Here is a 22161-nt window from a genome sequence, read left to right on the forward strand (position 1 = left end):
TGCAGCATGAAGCAGCTGGATGCATAAAAGCTAGCTCCTTTTGGAATCAAAGTTGTCCAGACCCATAATTATTATTCAGAACTTTACTTGCAGAACTTTCTTCAAAGCAGAACAAAAAACATCAAAGATACTTCCAAATAATTCTATACTTCCAGATAATTCTTGTGCATGTTCAGCACAGGCTCAGCATCTGATAAGAAGTAAAAGACCGTTCCATTTAAGTAATTCAGTTGGACTTGTAATAATTTGGAAAATTAATAAAAATTAATTTAATAAATTAATTTAAATTTAATAAAAATTAATAAAAATAATTTGGGGGGAAAAAGAAATAAAATATCATTCCGAACAGACCTAGAAGCAAAGCTCTTCCTACAGTTTCTATTAGTCTGGAGCTTTTTTCTCTCACTTCATGAGATTCATTTACACCTCCTTTGGTCTCTATGTGGCGTTCAGAGAAAAACTAACTCACTACAAAATGGAGACCCACAGGTAACATAGGCTTAGAGTGTAATCCTATCTCATGTGATCTGAGTCAGGCACATGACAGAGCAGAGAGCAACAACAGTTAATTATCAACCAATCCAGGTGCTTAGAGAGCTGTTTTTTAGCTTCAGTGGAATCTTCCAGTTAAACCCTTTCAGCAATACACGCAGGCATTCTCCGTTTCAGAGTGAATTAAACAATTAACGGTGTTGGCCTTCAGATCGGAAGCCTTAAAGGTTAGCAGATCTTGACCAGCAACCTCACTAGCTTCACCTGCGGAAAACAAAACTAACCTGTAGGGTTGCCAGACTCAATAGAGGACAGGACTTCTGTGCCTTTAATTGCCCTGCTCTCTTTTGAGTCTGGAAACCTTAAAGAGAAACCAGCAGACCCTTTGTTTAATTTCCAAGCAAAGGGTCTGCTGGTTTCTCTTTAAGGTTTCCAGACTCAAAAGAGAGCAGGGCAATTAAAGGCACAGAAGTCCTGTCCACTATTGAGTCTGGCAACCCTACTAACCTGAAGTACAACAACTGTTCTAAGTACTGTGGAAGGAACTCTTGTGATACCCGTAGTTACTCTTGATAGTAGATCAGATGAGATCAACTGAATGCACGCAAGTACAATTTGAGCAATGTATTGGTGACAATTCCATCATCCTAGAACACAGTTCCTTACAGCAGACATAGCAAATATCAGGTGGACGGATATTATATTACAGCTTGGAAACTTACCTAAAATGGTACAGATGGAAGTACATAGAGAAAGAAGGATTCTAAAACAGTAATTACAACTGCATACCTCATTAATGACAGCGGCGCAGCTGAACCCCTTTGGGCTGTGGGAACTGAATGTACTGTGGGAACTGAAACCATCTGAACTTTCGAAGATGGATTCAGAACCACATTGAATAAGAACACTTAGCCCAACACATAAATACTCATCGTTTTTCCTTTATTTATTCAATAATGTACTAGTGATATGGGAGGGATCATTATCCTCTGTAAGGGATCAAATCCACACTTTCTAAAACAATATGTGAACCATAACACTTCAAAATTCCCACTTATCTGAATTTTGCGATACAGTTTTGCAACAAATGTTTACAAAAATGCATCTGAATCTCTTACTGGAAATAATGTAAAAATGCATTCCTTGGGGGGAAATGGCTTGCTAAAATGTGCGCATTAGTCAAAACCGCATACGAAAATGTGTTTATTAGGAGAAATTCATACTAAAAGGCTGATGAATTTTTATGGGGATTAAAATATATAGCAGGAGATCATTAGGCAGAAATGTGGAGAGCTGAATTTAAGACTGGGAAAATGAAAAAAAAAACTAAGAGAACCAAGGTTGGCAGATCCATCACGATTCTCAGTTTACTAACACTGAACTAGAACAGAAACTCGAGCTTTCTTACATTCCAATAAAAGTGTTTCTAACCACATGCCCATCCTTCTTATCTGATAACGATAATGATAGTAATCATCTCTGTGTTGTCAACAGTAAACTAATTGCCTCAGTGTCAAAACTATAGATCCCCAAGCCAAACTGAGGACACAGATGATGCCTTCCTGGAACAGATGGCCAAGCATTCCAAAGGAAGTGAGATAGTAGTAATGGGGGATTTCAACTATCCTGATATTTGTTGGATGTCAAACTCAGCCAAGAGCATAAGGTCGAACAGATTCCTCACTGGCCTTGCAGACAACTTCATTGTCCAGAAAGTGGGAGAAGCAACAAGAGGATCAGCCATTTTAGATCTGGTCCTTCCCAATAGTGATGACTTGGTTAGTGGGGTAGAAGTGGCAGGATCATTAGGTGGGAGTGACCATGCTCTTCTGGAGTTTATTATCCAGCGGAAAGGAGCAACCAAGCATACTAAGGTCCAAATTCTAGACTTTAAGAAAGCCGACTTCAGAAAACTTAGGGAAACGTTGGGTGAAATCCCATGGACAGTAATACTAAAAGGGAAGGGAATTCATGATGGTTGGGAGTTTGTTAAAAGGGAGATATTAAAAGCACAACTTCAGGCAATACCAATGAGACGGAAACATGGAAGGTGCCTAAAGGAGCCAGGCTGGCTATCTAAAGAACTTTTGACTGAGTTAAGATTTAAAAGGGATATGTACAAAAAATGGAAAAGGGGGGAAATCTCCAGAGAGGAATTCAAACATATAGCCAGCACGTGTAGAGACAAAGTCAGAAAAGCTAAAGCACAGAATGAACTCAGGCTCGCCAGAGAGGTTAAAAGCAACAAAAAGGGCTTTTATGGGTATGTCCGTAGCAAAAGGAAAAACAAGGAAACAGTGGGGTCACTCAGAGGAGAAGATGGTGAAATGCAAACAGGGGACAGAGAAAGGGCAGAACTCCTCAATGCCTTCTTTGCCTCAGTCTTCTCCAAGAAAGAAAACAACGCCCGACCTGAAGAATATGGAGCAGATGATTCAGCAGGGGAAACACAGCCCAGAATAAGTAAGGAGGTAGTACAAGAATACTTGGCTAGTTTAGATGTATTCAAGTCTCCAGGGCCAGATGAACTACATCCAAGAGTATTAAAAGAACTGGCAGAGGTGATTTCAGAACCACTGGCAATAATCTTTGAAAATTCCTGGAGAACAGGCGAAGTTCCAGCAGACTGGAGGAGGGCAAATGTTGTCCCTATTTTCAAAAAGGGGAAAAGAGAGGACCCAAACAATTACCGCCCAGTCAGCCTGACATCAATACCAGGAAAGATTCTAGAGCAGATCATTAAGCAAACAGTCTGTGAGCACCTAGAAAGAAACTCTGTGATCACTAAAAGTCAGCATGGGTTCCTGAAAAATAAGTCATGTCAGACTAATCTGATCTCATTTTTTGACAGAATTACAAGCCTGGTAGATGAAGGGAACGCTGTGGATGTAGCCTATCTTGATTTCAGCAAGGCCTTTGACAAGGTGCCCCATGATATTCTTGTAAAGAAGCTGGTAAAATGTGGGCTAGACAATGCTACCATTCAGTGGATTTGTAGCTGGATTACTGACCGAACCCAAAGGGTGCTCATCAATGGCTCCTCCTCATCCTGGAGAGTAGTGACTAGTGGGGTGCCACAGGGTTCTGTCTTGGGCCCAGTCTTGTTCAACATCTTTATCAATGACTTGGATGATGGGCTTGAGGGAATCCTGAGCAAGTTTGCAGATGACACCAAGTTGGGAGGGGTGGCTAACACCCCAGAGGACAGGATCACACTTCAGAATGACCTTAACAGATTAGACAACTGGGCCAAAGCAAACAAGATGAATTTTAACAAGGAGAAATGTAAAGTACTACACTTGGGCAGAAAAAATGAAAGGCACAAATACAGGATGGGAGACACCTGGCTTGAGAGCAGTACATGTGAAAAGGATCTAGGAGTTTTGGTTGACCACAAACTTGACATGAGTCAGCAGTGTGATGCAGCAGCTAAAAAAGCCAATGCAATTCTGGGCTGCATCAATAGGAGAGTATAGCATCTAGATCAAGGGAAGTAATAGTACCACTGTATTCTGCTCTGGTCAGACCTCACCTGGAGTATTGTGTCCAGTTCTGGGCACCACAGTTCAAGAAGGATACTGATAAGCTGGAACGTGTCCAGAAGAGGGCAACCAAAATGGTCAAAGGCCTGGAAACGATGCCTTATGAGGAACGGCTTAGGGAGCTGGGTATGTTTAGCCTGGAGAAGAGAAGGTTAAGGGGTGATATGATAACCATGTTCAAATATATAAAAGGATGTCATATAAAGGAGGGAGAAAGGTTGTTTTCTGCTGCTCCAGAGAAGCGGACACGGAGCAATGGATTCAAACTACAAGAAAGAAAATTCCACCTAAACATTAGGAAGAACTTCCTGACAGTAAGAGCTGTTCGGCAGTGGAATTTGCTGCCAAGGAGTGTGGTGGAGTCTCCTTCTTTGGAGGTCTTTAAGCAGAGGCTTGACAGCCATCTGTCAGGAATGCTTTGATGGTGTTTCCTGCTTGGCAGGGGGTTGGACTGGATGGCCCTTGTGGTCTCTTCCAACTCTATGATTCTATGATTCTATGAATCTCATGTTCGCATAATTGTTATTATTGGTCCACTTGCCCTCTCAGGTGGGCACCATTGTGGGCTGGCATTCCCCCAAGCGCCAGGATCTGAAGTGGGAGGTTCCGGGGATTGTTTCCTAGGCAGCAAAGGAAGCCTCTGGGCTGAGCTTGCTGCCTGGGTAATTGGTCCCGCACGCTCACCTAATCAGCAAATCACGAGCCGGCATGGACCACCAGGGTGAGGGCTAAGCCCACCCCTCCAGTATATGACATAGGCATGTGGCTTGCTCTCCAGCCACTTTTTGTTGGACCTCCCACCCTTTATATCAGGCTTCCTCAACCTCAGTCCTCCAGATGCTTTGAGACTACAGTTCCCATCATCCCTGACCACTGGTCCTGCAAGCAAGGAGGGTCGGGGCTGGAGGGTCGAGGTTGAGGAAGCCTGCTTTATATACTGCTGTTGCATGTTGTTCTCCCCGCCCTTGCTATGGCGTAGCCGATCACCAAATTCAGGCCCAGGTTGGAATTTTCCCAGTTGGCAAATTGGCTCCAGCCCTCTGGTTTTCACCTTCCTCGTAACAATTGTGACAACTTTGGTGGTTAGGCATTGAATAGGCATAGTCTTGGTCGGAGGGGAGGTTGTAGCCTCTGCCTGGCCCCTCTGAAAATGGGGTATCCCATTAAAAGGATCTGGGGGAAATGTTATGAACTTTTGAATGGACACGTGTCGTGCTGCGTCTGTAGCAGAGGAGTTTTTTGTGCATGCCTCCTTCTTTATTACAGGAAGAGAACAGTTGGGTTAAATCGTGGTGTGAACTGCTGGTTGATGTGAAATGGATGGAAATATGCTCACAGAGTGGAATCGTAGGGGAAACAAGCCTTATTCACTGACATGGAAACACCTATGATTCAAAATTCAGTCTTCCATTAGCAGAAGCCCTAAAGGGAAAGGCCAGAAAGGATATGGCGGATTTAAAATATTCAGTCGCTGCTAGCTAACATCCAATCAATGAGGCACGTTCCAGGGTGTGACTCCCCCCCAATGGTGTTACGCCTGTTCTTCCACTACCACTGCCTTACTAATACTTCCAGACTTCTTTCAGCCTTGGTCCTTTAATCCCCAATTCTCACAACACCCTTTTGAAACCGGAAAGTGGCTATTAGATGCGTTTTACATGTGTGGAAACGTAGCATGGAAGCTATTAGGTGCTCTTGCTATAAACAGATGCAAAAATGGGCAAGATGAAGCAGGTTTAATTGCTGATTTAAAGGGAATGAGCCAAAAGGGCAATTACCGGTAGCAGCTAGACATGGATATGTACATATGTATATCTTTCTTTATTTACAATGTAAACACGCACTGCATACAAAGCTGGCTAGTATCTGTGTACAATGGCTTTTCCACAACTTTATTAGTCAATCAGAATTATATTAGGACAAAATTTCACTGTGACCTTCTCCCAGGATGGGGAGAGAATGAGGCAGAAGCAAGCAGTCCATGCTTTGTGCTTTTTGTGACATACTTTTTATGAGATGCATTTTTAAAAATAAATGCATAAGTAGATAGATGGCACACTTCAGAAGAGGGGTGCTCTGAATGTATACCGTACATTCAAGGTATCCTCTCTGTACACTGATTGTGTTTATAACACTACTTCCCATCAGTGGGGAAAGGCATTTTGCACACATTCAAACAATAGGGATGCGAGTAGCGCTGTGGTCTAAACCATGCAGCTTCTTGGGCTTGCCTATCAGAAGGTCGGCGGTTCGAATCCCACGACGGTGTGAGCTCCTGTTCCTCTGTCCCAGCTCCTGTCAACCTAGCAGCAGGAAGGTAAACAGTGTTTCCGTGCTCTCTGGTTTCTGTCACGGTGTCCTGTTGTGCCAGAAGCGGTTTAGTCATGCTGCCCACATGACCCAGAAAGCTGCCTGTGGACAAATGTCAGCTCCCTCGGCCTGAAAAGCAAGATGAGCATCACACCCCACAGTCGCCTTTGACTGGACTTCACCATCCAGGGGTCCTTTACCTTTACCTTTTTTTTTACACATTCAAAGCCTGAGGTACCATAATTTTAGAACAAAATTCTGATGACCCTATTTTATCACAATTTAATGGTGTGATTATAATTGACGGCTTACTTGCCTTACATGTCACCAGTTGCAATTGTGGTTGACATATAGTTTTAATAGTGCTTGGATGTTCATCCCCAATTTTACCACCACCTGAAAGGAAGGAATGTGCTTTGCAGTGTATCCGGAATCAGTGCCATTATTTCTCTCTCTGGCTGTGTACACACTTGTGCATTAGAATTGTCTCCTCTTCTCTTGTCTCCTGCAGCTTCCTGTTCACCCTCAAAATCTGCTCCAGAGAGTTGGGGGGCCCCGTGGAGCAGTTTTCTGGGCCATGCAAGGAAAGGAATGCACAAATGGAACTCTGCTCACACAGCATTGAATACAACCTTGAATTAAAACAACAGCAGCCAGGTGGTTGTGCGTATCCCAAGCTATGATATACACAATCTGCCATTTTTAGGCAAGCTGTTTTGAATTCACTCTGTAATGCCGAGGAAGAAACATAATGTGTGTGTGTAAATTTTCTATAATCTCTGTTGAACTATGATAAAAAATATGGTTATGCAGAGAAGTGATTGAGGCTGTTACAGTGAAAGATTAAGGAAAAAGGAAAAAAAGAACATGCAGTGGGTTAGAATCCAAACCATTTAATATTACTGAAGGCATTGTTGTTAAGATACAAGAGATTACATGCAGGATAACAGGAGTTTCCTCTCATAAACTGAGAATAGACATTTATGTATGCCACAGAGTTGTTGAGGACGCCTTGTTAATATTTGTGAAATGGGTTGCAGATGATGCTGCATAGTCATCAAATGATTATTATTTTGGTTTTGTAGGCTGCCATGGAGACTTGATGACAGCATCAACCAATTAGCATTGGAAGGCATTGTTTAAAATATAAGTTGCAGATCCAGGTGCAGTGAAGCCATGAGTGGCAGACTGAGGCATGGTGAACTGCAATAAATACAGGGCAACTGAGTGGGATATAAACAGAGCACAACTTCAGTGATTACAGATACTGGCAGGTTTTGGCACAGGCATTGGGCGTGTCTCCCGAATCAACCAACCTGTCTGCTGGGGGATTGTTTGGTAGGGTTAACCAAGGTTAAAGATTGCCCTATGACCAACTGAGCTATTTTCCATGACAAGATTGCCCTATGACATACATCAGATCGGGGTGGCCCACCGAGATCACCATTTGGGAGGGTATTATGTCCAACCAGCCTCTGTCTGGCCATGTGGGCAGCACATCCCCATGGATCCCTTTAATGGGATGCCCCGATTTCTTGGACTGGAGGGGGCTCTCGACCCCTCCCACCGCCCACCAACCTAATGCCTTATTGGCCACTTGTGTTGACCACCCCCTGCTCACTCGCCGCCAAACCAGTCACATCTGCAACCAATCTCTAATGCTATTGCACATGGCGAGCAACCAAACCTCATTGCCTGTTGGTGAAAAATTCGCCCTGTCAGGGCTGTTGTCAAATCTGATGTCGGGGTGCTGAATCACCCAGCCCCCAAGTGCCAGCTTTTGGTTTGATTGTCAAACTGCTCTCACCACCAATTAGATTCTTTTAATGTTCCACCAAAATCTAACCTCCTCTAGGTTAAGTCAATAAGATTGAGCTGTGCCCTCTGGGGCAAGACAACACTCCCTTCTTCTGCATGACAACCTTTGGCCTATCATGGCCCCACATCATCCCTCCTTCATCTCTTTCCCAAGCTAAACATACCCAGGTCTTTCAACCCAGCGCTTAGCCTCAAACAAGGAAGTTGACTTGTTCAAGCTCTGTAACGATGATGTACTACAGCTTACGTTTCTTGGGATCTTACTAGTTTTTCAAATTGATTGCATACTACAGCAGTTTTGGGATCTCACTTGATCATTAACATTGTTGACTCTGCCCCCACAGTACATTATTATAATTCCCTGTTTCCAGATGCGGCATAACAATTCAACTTTGCAGACAAATTGCAGCAACGTTTGCCCTTGTCGGTTCTACATAAACATTTGTTGCTGCTGTTTGGTCTATGGGCTCATTACAAACAAAGGAGATGTTAACAGTTTGATTATCAGACGAGTCACCTTAATGAGGGGCTGGTCCAGATTTGCTGCTGATACAGGTCTAAATGACATCCTTTCCAAAGCAAAACAAAGCTATCATGAACTGAAGTGGTTGTGTTTGATCTGTGTTCTTCCGGGGAACCCTGGCCATCAGTAGCACATGATGTGGTGGGACGGAATGGCAAGTGCTCATGGGAGGTAGTAGATAAATTCAATAAATAAGGCAGTAGTAAGGTTGATGTGGTGCAAATAAACAGGCGGAGCCAAGGTTGGTGTGTTTGCACCATGCCAACTTTGACGCCACCTTGCCCCTTCCCCTCTACTTCCTGGTAAGCAGCACCGACACAACAAACCAGAGGTCTGGTGAACAATGATGCATGATGCCGGGACTTCCTGGAAGTGCCTCAAAGATTCTTCCATGAGAAGGATCAGTAATGGTGGTGGCATTCTAGACCCATTCAGGGAAACCCGCAAGTGTCTATGAGTTGCCAGCCATTGTAAAAAGAGAGAAAGAATATAAAATCTTGCAAGGAATGAGCCTATATGAGGCTCCATGTCACATAGCTCAGACTTGGTTCAGCCAGCCAGCCAGCCAGCAGAACATGTCTCACTACATCTCATCATTTGGAATTGGAAACACCCTTGTACACTTCTAACATCTCTATCATCACATCAACTTGTATTACGGTTTGAAAAACCTCCACCCCTACACCACAGATCATTAAAGGCTCTTCATATTAATTTACTTGGAACAGCCTTCTTCAATAGTTTGACTTGCATGGTATGTTAGTAAACAGACTGTGTGTGTGTGTGTGTGTAGCTATATATGTAAAGTGTTTAACCAAAGGAACAATGAATTGTGAGCCCATGTGCTAACGCCCTGGCCCGGGAGCCAGCCCGAAATAAGGAGACATGACAACCATATGTGGGATAAAATTAGGCCACAACTTTATTGATTTCAGATGTAGGAAACCTTGGCTTAGGCATTGGACGGCAACACTCTCAGCCCCAGTTGGGTCTGAGGATGCGCAGGGCAGACAGGTGTTGTGAGGGGGACTGTGAAATGAGAATTTACACAACGTTCCCCCTCTTTACCTGAAGTAGGGCGTTTGACCTTACGCCGCTGAGATTCCCACAATCAACCCTTTAACAGGCCCTGCAAACCCCGCCACATGGGGGTGCATAATAATGCTATCCCCCCATTCCGAAGATAAACTATAGGAGACCGTCCAAGGCCTAAAACCGCCAAAGCTGTGACAATTGCTGTGGGGAAGGCAAAACCTGCAGAGCAGGGAAAATTCCTTCCTGGCTCTGGGAAACAGCAACCACCATAGCAACGCCCGTTAACCTGGGAAGGAAGATAGCCTGAAAGGAAAAAAACCCTCTAAAGTTAGAGGGTGGGATGGGTGGGTGACGCTCCGAAGACCGACTGGAAAGACAGTCAGCCAGAGCCCACAGTACCTGGCCCTCGCTCCGCCCCCCAACCAGCAGCTGTTTGGCTAACCGGGGAGAGGGCGGAGCGATGGCCAGCAAGCGAGGGGGGTGTCACCCAGGCACGGGAAACCCATGCCGGGTCGCAAACCCCGCCCACCACTTTTTATGGGTGGTAATTGTGTGCTTGCTCAGAAGAGTGACATATGCATAGCTCTTCCTAAAACAGGAGGCTAAGTGGTCCTTCAGCTTCAAATGAGTTGTCGTGATCCAGCTGTGTCTAAGACATTGTGTTTGTCCTTAGCACCATTTCAAGTAAGTTTCTGCTTTGCCTCATCTGGTAAGTGGGTACAGTACTGAGATTGCAATTGATGACACTTTAGGAAAGCTTGAGACTGTGCACTGATCTAAAACCGCAGGCCAGTGAATGCCCACATGCCCACTCACACAGACAACTGTCAGTGATGTTACACTCACCAATGCAATTGCAAGTGTTGTTGGATTCAGACCACCACCAACCCCAGCCGTCAGGGATGATGAGAGTTATAGTCCAACAACACCTAAAACACTGCAGTTTTCCCCACGCCTGACCTATGGTATACCCAGAGTAATCTTCACATTGTGAGTCAAGGGGTGTTAAAACTCCCCTGGTTTACTGCAAGAGAACACCACATTTTTGACCACCCTTTTCACTTCCATCAGCACTAATTGTAGATGTCCATTTTCAGCCTGTGTCTTATATTTTAAATATGGGCTGCCATAATCCATATTAGCTAAATTAGATTGTGTGTAGACTAAGGAGTTGTAATCCAAACAGAAAGGGAAATTAGTTTATTCTTTTCCAGTTGTTGTGTAATGTAGTGAATAGACATGACAACAACGCAACCACAGAAACGCTAAAAGCAATAAACAATGCTATCATTTCCTCCTCCTTCCACAGGTCAGAACCAGAAATTGAAGATAAAGTTTATTGCAAGACATGCACTTGGGTGATTAAAGACACACACACACACACACACAGAGAGAGAGAGAGAGAGAGAGAGAGAGAGAGAGAGAGAGAGAGAGAGAGAGAGAGAGAATGTATGGAAGTGAGAGCTGGACCATAAAGAAGGCTGATCGCCGAAGAATTGATGCTTTTGAATTATTGTGCTGGAGGAGACTCTTGAGAGTCCCATGGACTGCAAGAAGATCAAACCTATCCATTCTGAAGGAAACCAGCCCTGAGTGCTCACTGCAATGACAGATCGTGAAGCTGAGGCTCCAATACTTTGGCCACCTCATGTCATGAGAAGAGAAGACTCCCTGGAAAAGACCCTGATGTTGGGAAAGATGGAGGGCACAAGGAGAAGGGGATGACAGAGGACGAGATGGTTGGACAGTGTTCTTGAAGCTACAAACATGAGTTTGACCAAACTGTGGGAGGCAGTGGAAGACAGGAGTGCCTGGCGTGCTCTGGTCCATGGGGTCACGAAGAGTCGGACACAACTAAACGACTAAACAACAACAACAACAACATATATATATATATATATATATATATAGTAGAGAAGGCGCAATTTGCAGAAGGGTAGCCATGATGATGGGGATGAGGATTCACCATAAGGTTACAGGGCATGTTTAAAGCAATATTAAAAACAATCAAAACATTCAAGAGAATAGAGTGGATCCTAAAAACATATATCCCAGGTGCAAAAGCAGGGTAAAGAGGTGTGCCTTCAGCATATGACAGGAGATACACAATGAGAATGTCAGAGGAACCTCTGCTGAAGTCAAGGCCAAAGAGAGAAACAACAGATTGGCTCATGGAAGAGACTGAGACCCAGGAAAAGGCCAGAAGGAGGAGGGATATTATTTTTGCTGACTCCCCTCTTGCCCTGCACCACTTCTCACACTATTCCAGGATCGCCCCCCTCCCAACATTCTGGAACAGCTTTTTAGGGGCACAGGGGATTCGGGAAGAAGGTTGGATCAGGGAATATACCTCCTTCCTGCAAGATCCTCCCCAGAGAACTCATGGGAACCCCTGGATCCAAGCCAACACGCCATATCTGAAATGCAGCCATTGCATCTCCTTTGCCTGGGAAGATCCACAGGGATACATCTAGAGCAGGCATCCCCAGACTTTGGCCCTCCAGATGTTTTGGACTACAATTCCCATCTTCCCCGACCACTGGTCCTGTTAGCTAGGGATCATGGGAGTTGTAGGCCAAAACATCTGGAGGGCCGCAGTTTGGGGATGCCTGATCTAGAGTCATGGTCTTTTTAGAAGCAGCCATATACAACCCAAATCAGTCTTCTAAAAGGAAAGTTCAACTTTCCATGGGCTTGGAAGATACCAGGCACTTGCAAGGGTTTTAACCACACCAACCCACACAGATTAACACAAAATGCTGACAGCTGGAGAGCTACACATAGGCAAGCGGCGGAGTGAAGACTGTGTGTTTCAACATATCCTGTTTTGCATTGATTCATTATCAACGCCCTGCAATTATTTATAGGAGTAGATCTCCTATTCCCTGAAGGGCATTCACCCCTCCTTCACAGTGACACTACAGTATTTTGAGTCAAAAAGGAAGTTTGGCCTTCCTTCGGGCTATCCAACCAGCCAAAGAGTTCAGGGAGTTGCATTCCAATCCTACACTGTGTAAGATTCTCCCAAACATTCAGAGAAATCCTTCGTCTTGTACCTCCACTCCAAAAATATGAGCAACTCTGGAGGTACTTTCCATTCAGAAACAGAAACACACAGAATTTGCTTGTAAAATAGGCACTTCTCTGATGAAGGTTGGGGTTTCTTTTAATTGAAAAATGGACTAATTTAAATCTTCATTACTAATAAGTAAAGCTAGACAATAACTGGGGGGGGGGCATAATTAGGTGGATTGATACGGATGGAAGTGGTTGAAAACTCTAAATGTTTTTTAAAAACCAGCTTGGCAATGAATGAGGACTGTTCCAAAAATTATTTAGAAATGGGTATGGCTATGAATTACAATGAAGGTTCTCATTTTGTGTGTGTGTGTGTATTGTCATTAATGTCATACCAATTTTAGTGCTGAAATGTGGGTTTGGCCACTGATTTCCCTCTAACGTGCATCGTGGAGAGGGGAAAGGACTATGAAATTGACAGGATGTTGAATTGACAGGTTCCATTATGAGATCTGGGTGACTAAAAAGTAGCTATTTGATTCTGAACCGATCCTGATTGAGGTCAGGTGCATTTGTGATGTTTTCTGCCTAAAATTACAATGCATGATTCCTCGCCTTCACCTCCAGAACCCTCCAGATGTTGTCAGACTCATCTGCGTGGCTAATGGATGGTGAGGGATGAATTGCAGCCATGGAGGAAAGCACAGTAGGTCCCCCTGATGGAGAAAAATATTATTGCCAACTTTAGCCCAGTTGCAAATAATGTCTGTGTTTGGAACCATTTATATCTGCATGGCTAAAAATGGAACCGGGGAGCCCAAAATGTCAACACCTTTAACCCAGCTAAGCCAACAATTAGATGATTGCTCTGAATGTATAAGTATTTTTTAACTGACGCATTGTGAGATGTATGTGAGACACCCAATGACAGAGCAATATTGCTGAGGCATCTGTATCCGCACTCACAAAGGCAAGGAAATAAACACATAGCCTACCAATTATCTCCCTTTTACTGACACTTGTACCATAATCACACATCAAGTAGAATCAGGACAATTGCTTCAAAGGCTACCGTACATACACACAGTATTATTTCCAAGCACATCCTTCCTCCCAAGGAATTATGGACATGGTAGCTTATCCCACACAGAGTTACAATCCTCAGCAAACTACAGCGCTCAGAAAAATGTGCTTCAATGTGCTTTAAAAGTACAGTGGTACCTCGGTTTATGAACACAATTGGTTCCGGAAGTCTGTTCATAAACTGAAGTGTTCATTAACTGAAGCGAACTTTCCCATTGAAAGTAATGGAAAGTGGATTAATCTGTTCCAGACGGTCCGTGGAGTACTTAAACTGAAGCGTTCATAAACTGAAGCAAACTTTCCCATTGAAAGTAATGGAAAGTGGATTAATCCGTTCCAGACAGGTCCGCGGAGTACTCAACTTGAAGCGTACTTAACCCGAAGCATGGGTGTAATTGGTTCCAGAAGTCTGTTCATAAACTGAAGCATTCATAAACTGAAGTGAACTTTCCCCTTGAAAGTAATAGAAAGTGAATTAATCCGTTCCAGATGGGTCTGCGGCGTTCGTAAACCGAACATTCGTAAACCGAGGTGTTCATAAACCAAGGTTCCACTGTATAGTAGTATACAGCCAAAGCCCGGCAAGACAAGGAGGGCTTTCCATTATTTTATGGGTGGGTGGAATAGTGTTCAGAAAACTTGAATTAGGTTTAGTTTAGACCAGGGTTTCCCAGCCTTGGGTCTTCAGCTGTTGTTGTGGGGTTTTTTGGACTACAACTCCCATCATCCATAGCTAGCAGGACCAGTGGCCAAAGATGATGGGAATTGTAGTCCCCAGGAGACCAGGGCCCTGTGGGATTTGTCATCTTTCCGCAGGGCCTGCAAGACAGAGCTGTTCCGCCTGGCCTTTGGGTTGGACTTAGTCTGACCCCTGTGTTTTCCTCCCTCATGGCTTGGATTTATGGACTACTTAAAATGAGGCTGCATTTTAAATTTTAATATTGTATTTTAATCTGTATTTTACTTAATTGCTTTTTATGTTTTATTGCAATTTTATTGGTGTTAGCCGCCCTGAGCCCGGTTTTGACTGGGGAGGGCGGTGTATAAATATATTATTATTATTATTATTATTATTATTATTATTATTATTATTAAAAAAACAGCTGAAGACCCAAGTTTGGGGAGCTCTGGTTTAGACCACCTATCTGGTTTTCAGAAAGAAGTTGTCAAGAGAAACTTCTAACACAAGGGTGGTCAACGTGGTGCCCCTGAGATGTTGTACTCAACTCCCATAATCCCGGGACATTGAACAAGCCAGCTGGGCCTGATGGGAGTTGGCATCAAACAACATCTTGAAGGCACACACCTTGACTACCTCTGTCCCAACAAAATGCCACACAGGTGATAAAGGTGAGGAAATTGGATAGATATGCATGTGGAGACAAGTAAGCAACAAGAACCTGCGCCATTTATGCACATATTTTAATTAAAAATAACTCCAATCCTGATGCATATGCGATGCCTATGCCAATAAGGGGTGTGGCAGGTAAAATAGTTAGGCTTATTCATTTGCAATTTTGGAATGCCGAATCCGAATAATTGCTTTCTTTCATCTGATCCCCTGTAATGCATTCCCAAATGATTGCTCTTTCAGTCCTTGTGATCGGTTTCCAGGATGATAGTAGCTCTGGAAAACTGGGAGCAAGTAGATACGAAGGAATAAAGAGAGAAGCCTGTATATTGCCTTGAGAGATTACAGACAGCTAGGAAAGAGTGGCAGGTACATACGGCAGTTGTGCGAAAGTGGTTGGTGACTGCAGTGCAGGGTACAAATGTGAGAGAGTTGTAGGGTGAAATGAGTTATTGAGAAAAATAGAAGGCTTCCTATGTTCAAATATAGATGCTCACTCTGAACTAGAAATAAGTATACAGGGTAAGCTGGAAAAGTCTTAATCAAAGTTGACCCATTAAGTCCATTGCTTGCAATGGGTCTACTTTGAGTATGACTTGGCTCGCACCCATAGTTGTCTTCAGGCCGCTAGAATGGAAATAACCAGTAGCTGGAAAGCAACTCAGCTACCTACACTTAATCAGTACCCAATAATTATGTAAATTGGCTTTGACAGATAAGTTAATTCAACTCATACATGTAGCCAATGGCTTTGCACAGGGAGATTCCTTCACATAAGTTGGTACCCATTAGTTTCACATGCTAACAAAGACTTTTCAGCTACTGTAGACTTTCTACCGAAAACCATTTTCTACGACAAGATGTCGCTTATTCCCGAGCAAATGTGTTGAGAATCGCAGCAGCAGAAGCAAGCCACTCCCCCCGCCCTTTTAGGCATAATAGCGGTGCTATGATTTAGGTGAGCTTACAGTGCGAAACAGCATGTGCTCAGGCTATTTCTGCTTTTTTTAAAAAAAAAGAAAAGAAATTCAGGGCTGTCAAACTGGATCATGTTTGTTTGTTGCTCTAATGTCGCAGCAGTGTAGCAGCAGCTGTCATTCATGGAGTGGTGGTGGACAGAAGACAAATGTTGGGGCTGAGCTCCACAAAGGAGGACACACCACCCCAAACTGTAGGACTATTAAGTCTGGGGTCTAAAAATTGTCTGGCTGCACCACTCTGTTCTGGTTTTTAGGGAAGCTCTCTTTCACATCTTCAGAAGAAACCGTGACTGAGAAAGTGAGTGTTGAAAAATCTGTCCCAGGGAGGTGGTTTCAGTGAATGAGATATCTATGACACAGGTAGGGATGGGCTAATATGTCAAATTCAGTTTCTCATTTTTCCCAGTCTTGAGTTCAGTTCTCCACAATTCTACATCAGTCAGTGATTTTTTTTACATTAAAAAATTACATTACGCAAAATTACATTAAAAAAAAATCCTCAAGAAAATTAATCGTTGTTTCTTCCTTATACATGCAATTCCATGTGTAGTTTTGCCAAACATACCTATTGTTGCAAAGCCATATCCACTAATATAATGTTTTTATATGTTATTTTCAGAAATATGTGCATTTATATCCTCTGCGTTTTGGGACAATTGCAAAATTCGGAGAAGCACAAATTTGAAAGGATGGCTGTGTCTCAGGGGGCATATTGCTGCGGAAAGCATGATTATGTACCATAATTTCAGCATTAAATGGGAACTGAGTGGAATTTGTCCCCCATCCCTAGAGGCAGGTATCAATTCTGGTTGTGATATGCAAGCATGAGAGTTAAACAGAACTTTTTCTCAGGCTGGCTGGACAAAAGTGGCTGTTTGTCATGTGTAACGAGAATGCGGCTGGTTGCAAGCGCCATAAGGTTTTACCATTTGCTTTCATCCAGACTGGCAGGATTTGTTCACGAGCATTTTCATACATTATTTACTGCATTGGCATGCAGGTGATTATAGCTTATAGCTGTGGCCAAGGGAGGACCCAAGGACTTGGAGGACTCTGGCACGACATCAAAATTTGCTGCCAAGTATCGAATGTGTGTTGGCAAGCTCTGCTATAAAGATTTATTGGCACAAGGTTTGAGAAAGCTGGAGAACCCACAAGTGGAGAAAGCCATTATGAAGGTTATGCTCATCTCCCAAAATATGCCTTAGATGCTGTGTGCCACAACCACGCAAAATGCCAGCAGAAAAGGCCTTCGGGTGTTAGGAATTCAGTTTGAAGGAGAAGACCAAACTGCTTTGGATTTTGAAATTTGGAACTATGTGCCTAGAAACCTCATTTTAGGCATCAAACAGGGGAGACTGCTGCTGCACTCATAGATACAGTACCATAGAATCATAGAGTTGGATGTGACCCTGAGAATTGTCTAGTAGTACAGCCCCCTGCAATACAGGAATATGCAGCTGTCCCATATGGGGATCGAACCTGCAAACTGAGCTATCCAGGCTATCAGTTCCCGCTTGTTAGTAATGCGACTTAAATAATGCGGAGTCCAGAGAGAAATGCCTTGGTAATGCTTAACTAAAATAGATAGCTGTGCAATTCTGAGGAGAAAGGAAGTGAAAATATTAGCCTTTCTTTACTTTTGACCTTGTACATGGAAGGTGGACATTCAACGAAACATATGGAATGAAAACTCTCTCAGAATTACACAGCCAGTCAGGGCACATGCAATGTCTGTCAACATCATGCCATCCTGTCTAGTTGCTAAGGAGCACCTCCACCCACCCATCCCTTCAGCACTAAAAGAATTAACCCTTGAGTTGCAAAGATAATGATCTCTGCTGTGTACTTCTGGCACTGCTTGCAAGCTTCCCATTAGGCATCTGGTTGCCTACTTTGAGAACAGGATTCTGGGCTAGATGAGCCATTGGCCTGATCCATATGTTCTTAGTGGAGAAATCAATGAAGGCAGAAAGGGAATGACAAATCATTCCTGACCTTGGGGTTCTGCCACGTGCAGAGCAATCATGAAGGCAAACTGGAAGGGAATCAGAAGTGGGTGGAGAAGGAAGTGAGATATTGCTAGATACAGAGGCCTGGGTGGAGTGCAGAGACAGGGAGGACTATACAATCAAATTAGGTCACTCTGTAGGCAGGGTGGCGGTGCACCTATGCTTAAAAGCAAGGACTAGCTTCACTTAAGCGTGCCTTCCAAATCTCTAATGCCTATATTTTATTCCTTTTCTTGTAAAGCCCCAAGCCTTCATCCTGGTACCATGGTAACTGTTATGTATTGGTGTATATAGTTTTCCCTCAGGTCCTTGACAGTTGTTTTAGGAGGGAACTTTGAATTATGTTTGATACATTGTTTGAGCAAGCCCTCTAAAAAGCAGGCCGGCTCAGCAGTTCAGTTCAGTTCTGTTTCAGCTATCAAATAAAGAGCTTCTTGAAGAAATCACTGTGTCATCTGCGATGTCTACCCACAACTTAACAGTAACTTTAACCAACTCTTCACGATGCCACTTGGTTTCCTGTCTCAAATTGTAATTGTAGTGGATGCATCAGTTTAATTCATAGGTAGGCAAACTAAGGCCCGGGGGCCGGATCCAGCCCAATCACCTTCTCAATACGGCCCGGGGATTGGCGTGTTTTTACATGAGTAGAATGTGTGATTTTATTTAAAGTGCATCTCTGGTTTATTTGTGGGGCATAGGAATTCATTCCTTTTTTCCCCTCTTCAAAATATAGTCTGCCCCCCCCCCCCACAAGGTCTGAGGGACAGTGGACTGGCCCCCTGCTGAAAAAGTTTGCTGATTTAATTGTTACTTTGCCGGCCATCGTCTGTGACTGTATACAATGGAGAGAGAGAGAGAGAGAGAGAGAGAGAGAGAGAGAGAGAGAGAGAGAGAGATGTCTCTGGAGAAGCCTCGTTCCCAGGCTGCTCTCCATCTCAGGTAGCTTTGTGCTTTTTTCTTAAGGTTGCAAATTTGAACACCCCATCATCCCTTAATAGCTTTGTTGTGCTTCTATAGGCCTGGTTCGCACACAACATTAAAAACAGACGGTGCTTTAATACCAACGAGCAGAGTGCTGACACGCGTAATTATTTCTATCTGTGGTTTAATGCAATGCTTGAACTTTGAGGGGTTAACGTACATTTCAAATAACTCTATCTCCTTGTTCTGCTGCTCATGATCGCAGTCGTTTATGTGCCTCCATCCAGGAAGTTATTCTCTTTAGATTGTTACTTGCTTGTGGACTGCAGGGCATACAGTCAGGAGGTGACTGAGGTGTACTTCCAGTGATGATATAAATAAGGCCCCAGAGCAGGGGTGGGAAACTGGATCTGGTCAGCAGGCCGGGATCCTAATTTCCCCAATGCCTCATGGGCCAAGTTAACCCACCTGCCAATCACCTGATGGAATTGTTTACATCTGGGTTCCGCGGCGTCGGATGCGCAGAAGCGATCTGTGCAGCTCACACATGCATAGAAGCGATCTGTGCAGTGCGTGCGCCGAAGCGCTCTATCGGCACTTCACGCACGTGCAGAAGCGTGCCTTCGGCGAGCGAATGCCTCCGCGGAACGGATTGCGGTCGCAAGCCGAGGTACCACTGTATTGGAGACTGCATTCATTGTGGGAAGAAGGCTCAACGATGGCTGGAAAGAGGTGCCAATCTTTCTGGCCCTTCTTTCTGGACATATTTTGGCTAACATGGATTTCTGCAAGGAGTAAGCCAATGTATGGACCATTTCAAATGATGTTCATCAGTCATTGCGGCTGCAGAGGATAAAAGTACCGTAGGGTTGGGGCTTACAGCTTCCTGGGAGGGAGAAGGGCGAGGTTGATTTGGTGCAAAGGCACCAGCAGCGCCAACCTGACACGCCCAAGTGTGTTTGCATGGCATTGGCACAGACTTCTCTGCCGCCTCTCCCTCCAGGTAAGTTATGGAGGCGCCACCGCCCTGCTGACCACTAGTAGTAGGAGGAAAGCTGTCATTGAGCAATAGCAGCTTAAAAACAAACTTAAGTTTTTAAAAAGTCTTCTTAGCTGCTGTGGCTGACCACAGCAGTGGCACAGGCTTAGAGAGGTGATGGTGGGGAAGGTGACTGTGCTGCTACTGCAAAGTGCCTGGGAAATTGCAGTCAAATACAGCTATGCATGAAGGGGTTAAGACCACAGAGCTAGATTCCTAGACTCAACCAGGTCACGCCCCCTCTTCTCTAATGAGGGAGTGAAGCCTTCTCTTCCTGTTCCCTCCCTCCCCGTGCCATGTACCGCACCAGAGAGGACATGTCTAAGCAAGCTCCAAGCTCAGAGCACGTTTTTGAAGTGATTTCTCTGTATTTTCTACCAAAGAGTATTCTGCCTGTGTTCTCTTTGCCACTGCTTCGATAAATGCACGAATCTGACCTTTGGGACATTTTGTAAGTAAAGTATTTTAAACTTACTTAGCAGCAGTGCTTTTTGGGGGGGACACACACAGGGGGACACATACTGCTAAACATTTTGTGAATCTAAGTTTGGCCTCTGTGAGGGGCAGTATTTCAATATGATTAGGAAAATGAGAATATCCCTAAACATTTTTCAAGGAAAAAAGCACTGCTTAGCAGTGTGTGGTCTGTTCATTGAGGGAGGTGTAAAAAGAGGGGAGCGCTGGATGCAACTAAATGGGACAAAAGGGTCTAACAACCTATATTCCTAATGCTATACTGGTGCTTGACTGGGGGCTCTCTCCTGTTGGAGGGCAAGTTTATCCCCTGTTTTGAACCCAGGAACCAGATGATTCTCGTGTTATTTACTGTGCGTCACAGGGACTCATATTTCCCTTTCACAAAGTGAAGGCTTGGTGGAGGGGGCGGGGCTATCTGCCAAACTATGCCAAGTCTGGCACCGGCCCTTTGCTTCTGTCCATGGAGAGAATTCTTAACCATTGGTTTACCAGCCCTTGGTTCTTCTCTTTGGCTGCCAACAGTTGCCTAGTCTTTTCTCTTCTACGGTTTGTAGGATTTCCCCAACATATGTAGGTAGGCCAAGACAGTTCCTACACACCGTGACATTAAGCTTTACTCTAGCACTTAGCCAATAGCCCTTAAATTCCTACGGCTGGTACCCAGAAAATGCAATGTTCCAAAATGCTAACTCAGCTGTACTTTCTTGGCACATGTACTGTAGTCATTTCGGTTGTCAATGCAATTCCACTGGTCTCTCCTCCTAAAAATTCTCTTGCCACAACCATCAACACCATGTTTGGAAAGGGTATGAGCTTTAGAGTCCAATGGGGTTATATTATATTGGCAGCTGCAAAGAAGAAGAAGAAGAAGAAGAAGAAGAAGAAGAAGAAGAAGAAGAAGAAGAAGAAGAAGAAGAAGAAGAAGAAGAAGAAGAAGAAGAAGAAGAGGAGTAGTTTGGATTTGATACCCTAAGGAGTCTCAAAGTGGCTAACATTCTCCTTTCCCTTCCTCCCCCACAACAAACACTCTGTGAGGTGAGGCCGAGAGACTTTAAAGAAATGTGACTAGCCCAAGGTCACCCAGCAGCTGCATGTGGAGGAGCGGAGATGTGAACTTGCTGTGGTAACAGGGACTATTGGCATTGCCAATGGGGAGCAGTGTCCTCTAGTGTCCCTGATCAGCAACTCCAGGTATACAGCTCAGGGAAAGAAGTGAAGAGATGTCCTCATAATCAACCACACCCTCCTTTTGCTTTGAAGAAGGAAGGCTGCTCCTCCTTCCAATGCAATTGGGGCAGTTCTGTTTGGACACCTAGAACGGCTGTTTTTGTGCAACCCTCAGGTTTGGTTTGCAGTTAAGGTTGCCAGCTCTGCGGGTAAAATATTCTCACTAGGGTGAAGGAGGACAGCAGAGAAACCAGGGAGTGGTGGACTAACTTATCAGGATGTGCAGATTCTGCAAGGCTTTTGTGCAAAATGAGGGGAAGACACTCCCCGGAGCTCCTTTGAGAGGAGGCATGGATAGAAATGTAATCAATAAAAATAAAGACTTGAGCG

This window comes from Zootoca vivipara, chromosome 7 (assembly GCF_963506605.1).
Source record: "Zootoca vivipara chromosome 7, rZooViv1.1, whole genome shotgun sequence".
NCBI lineage: Eukaryota > Metazoa > Chordata > Lepidosauria > Squamata > Lacertidae > Zootoca > Zootoca vivipara.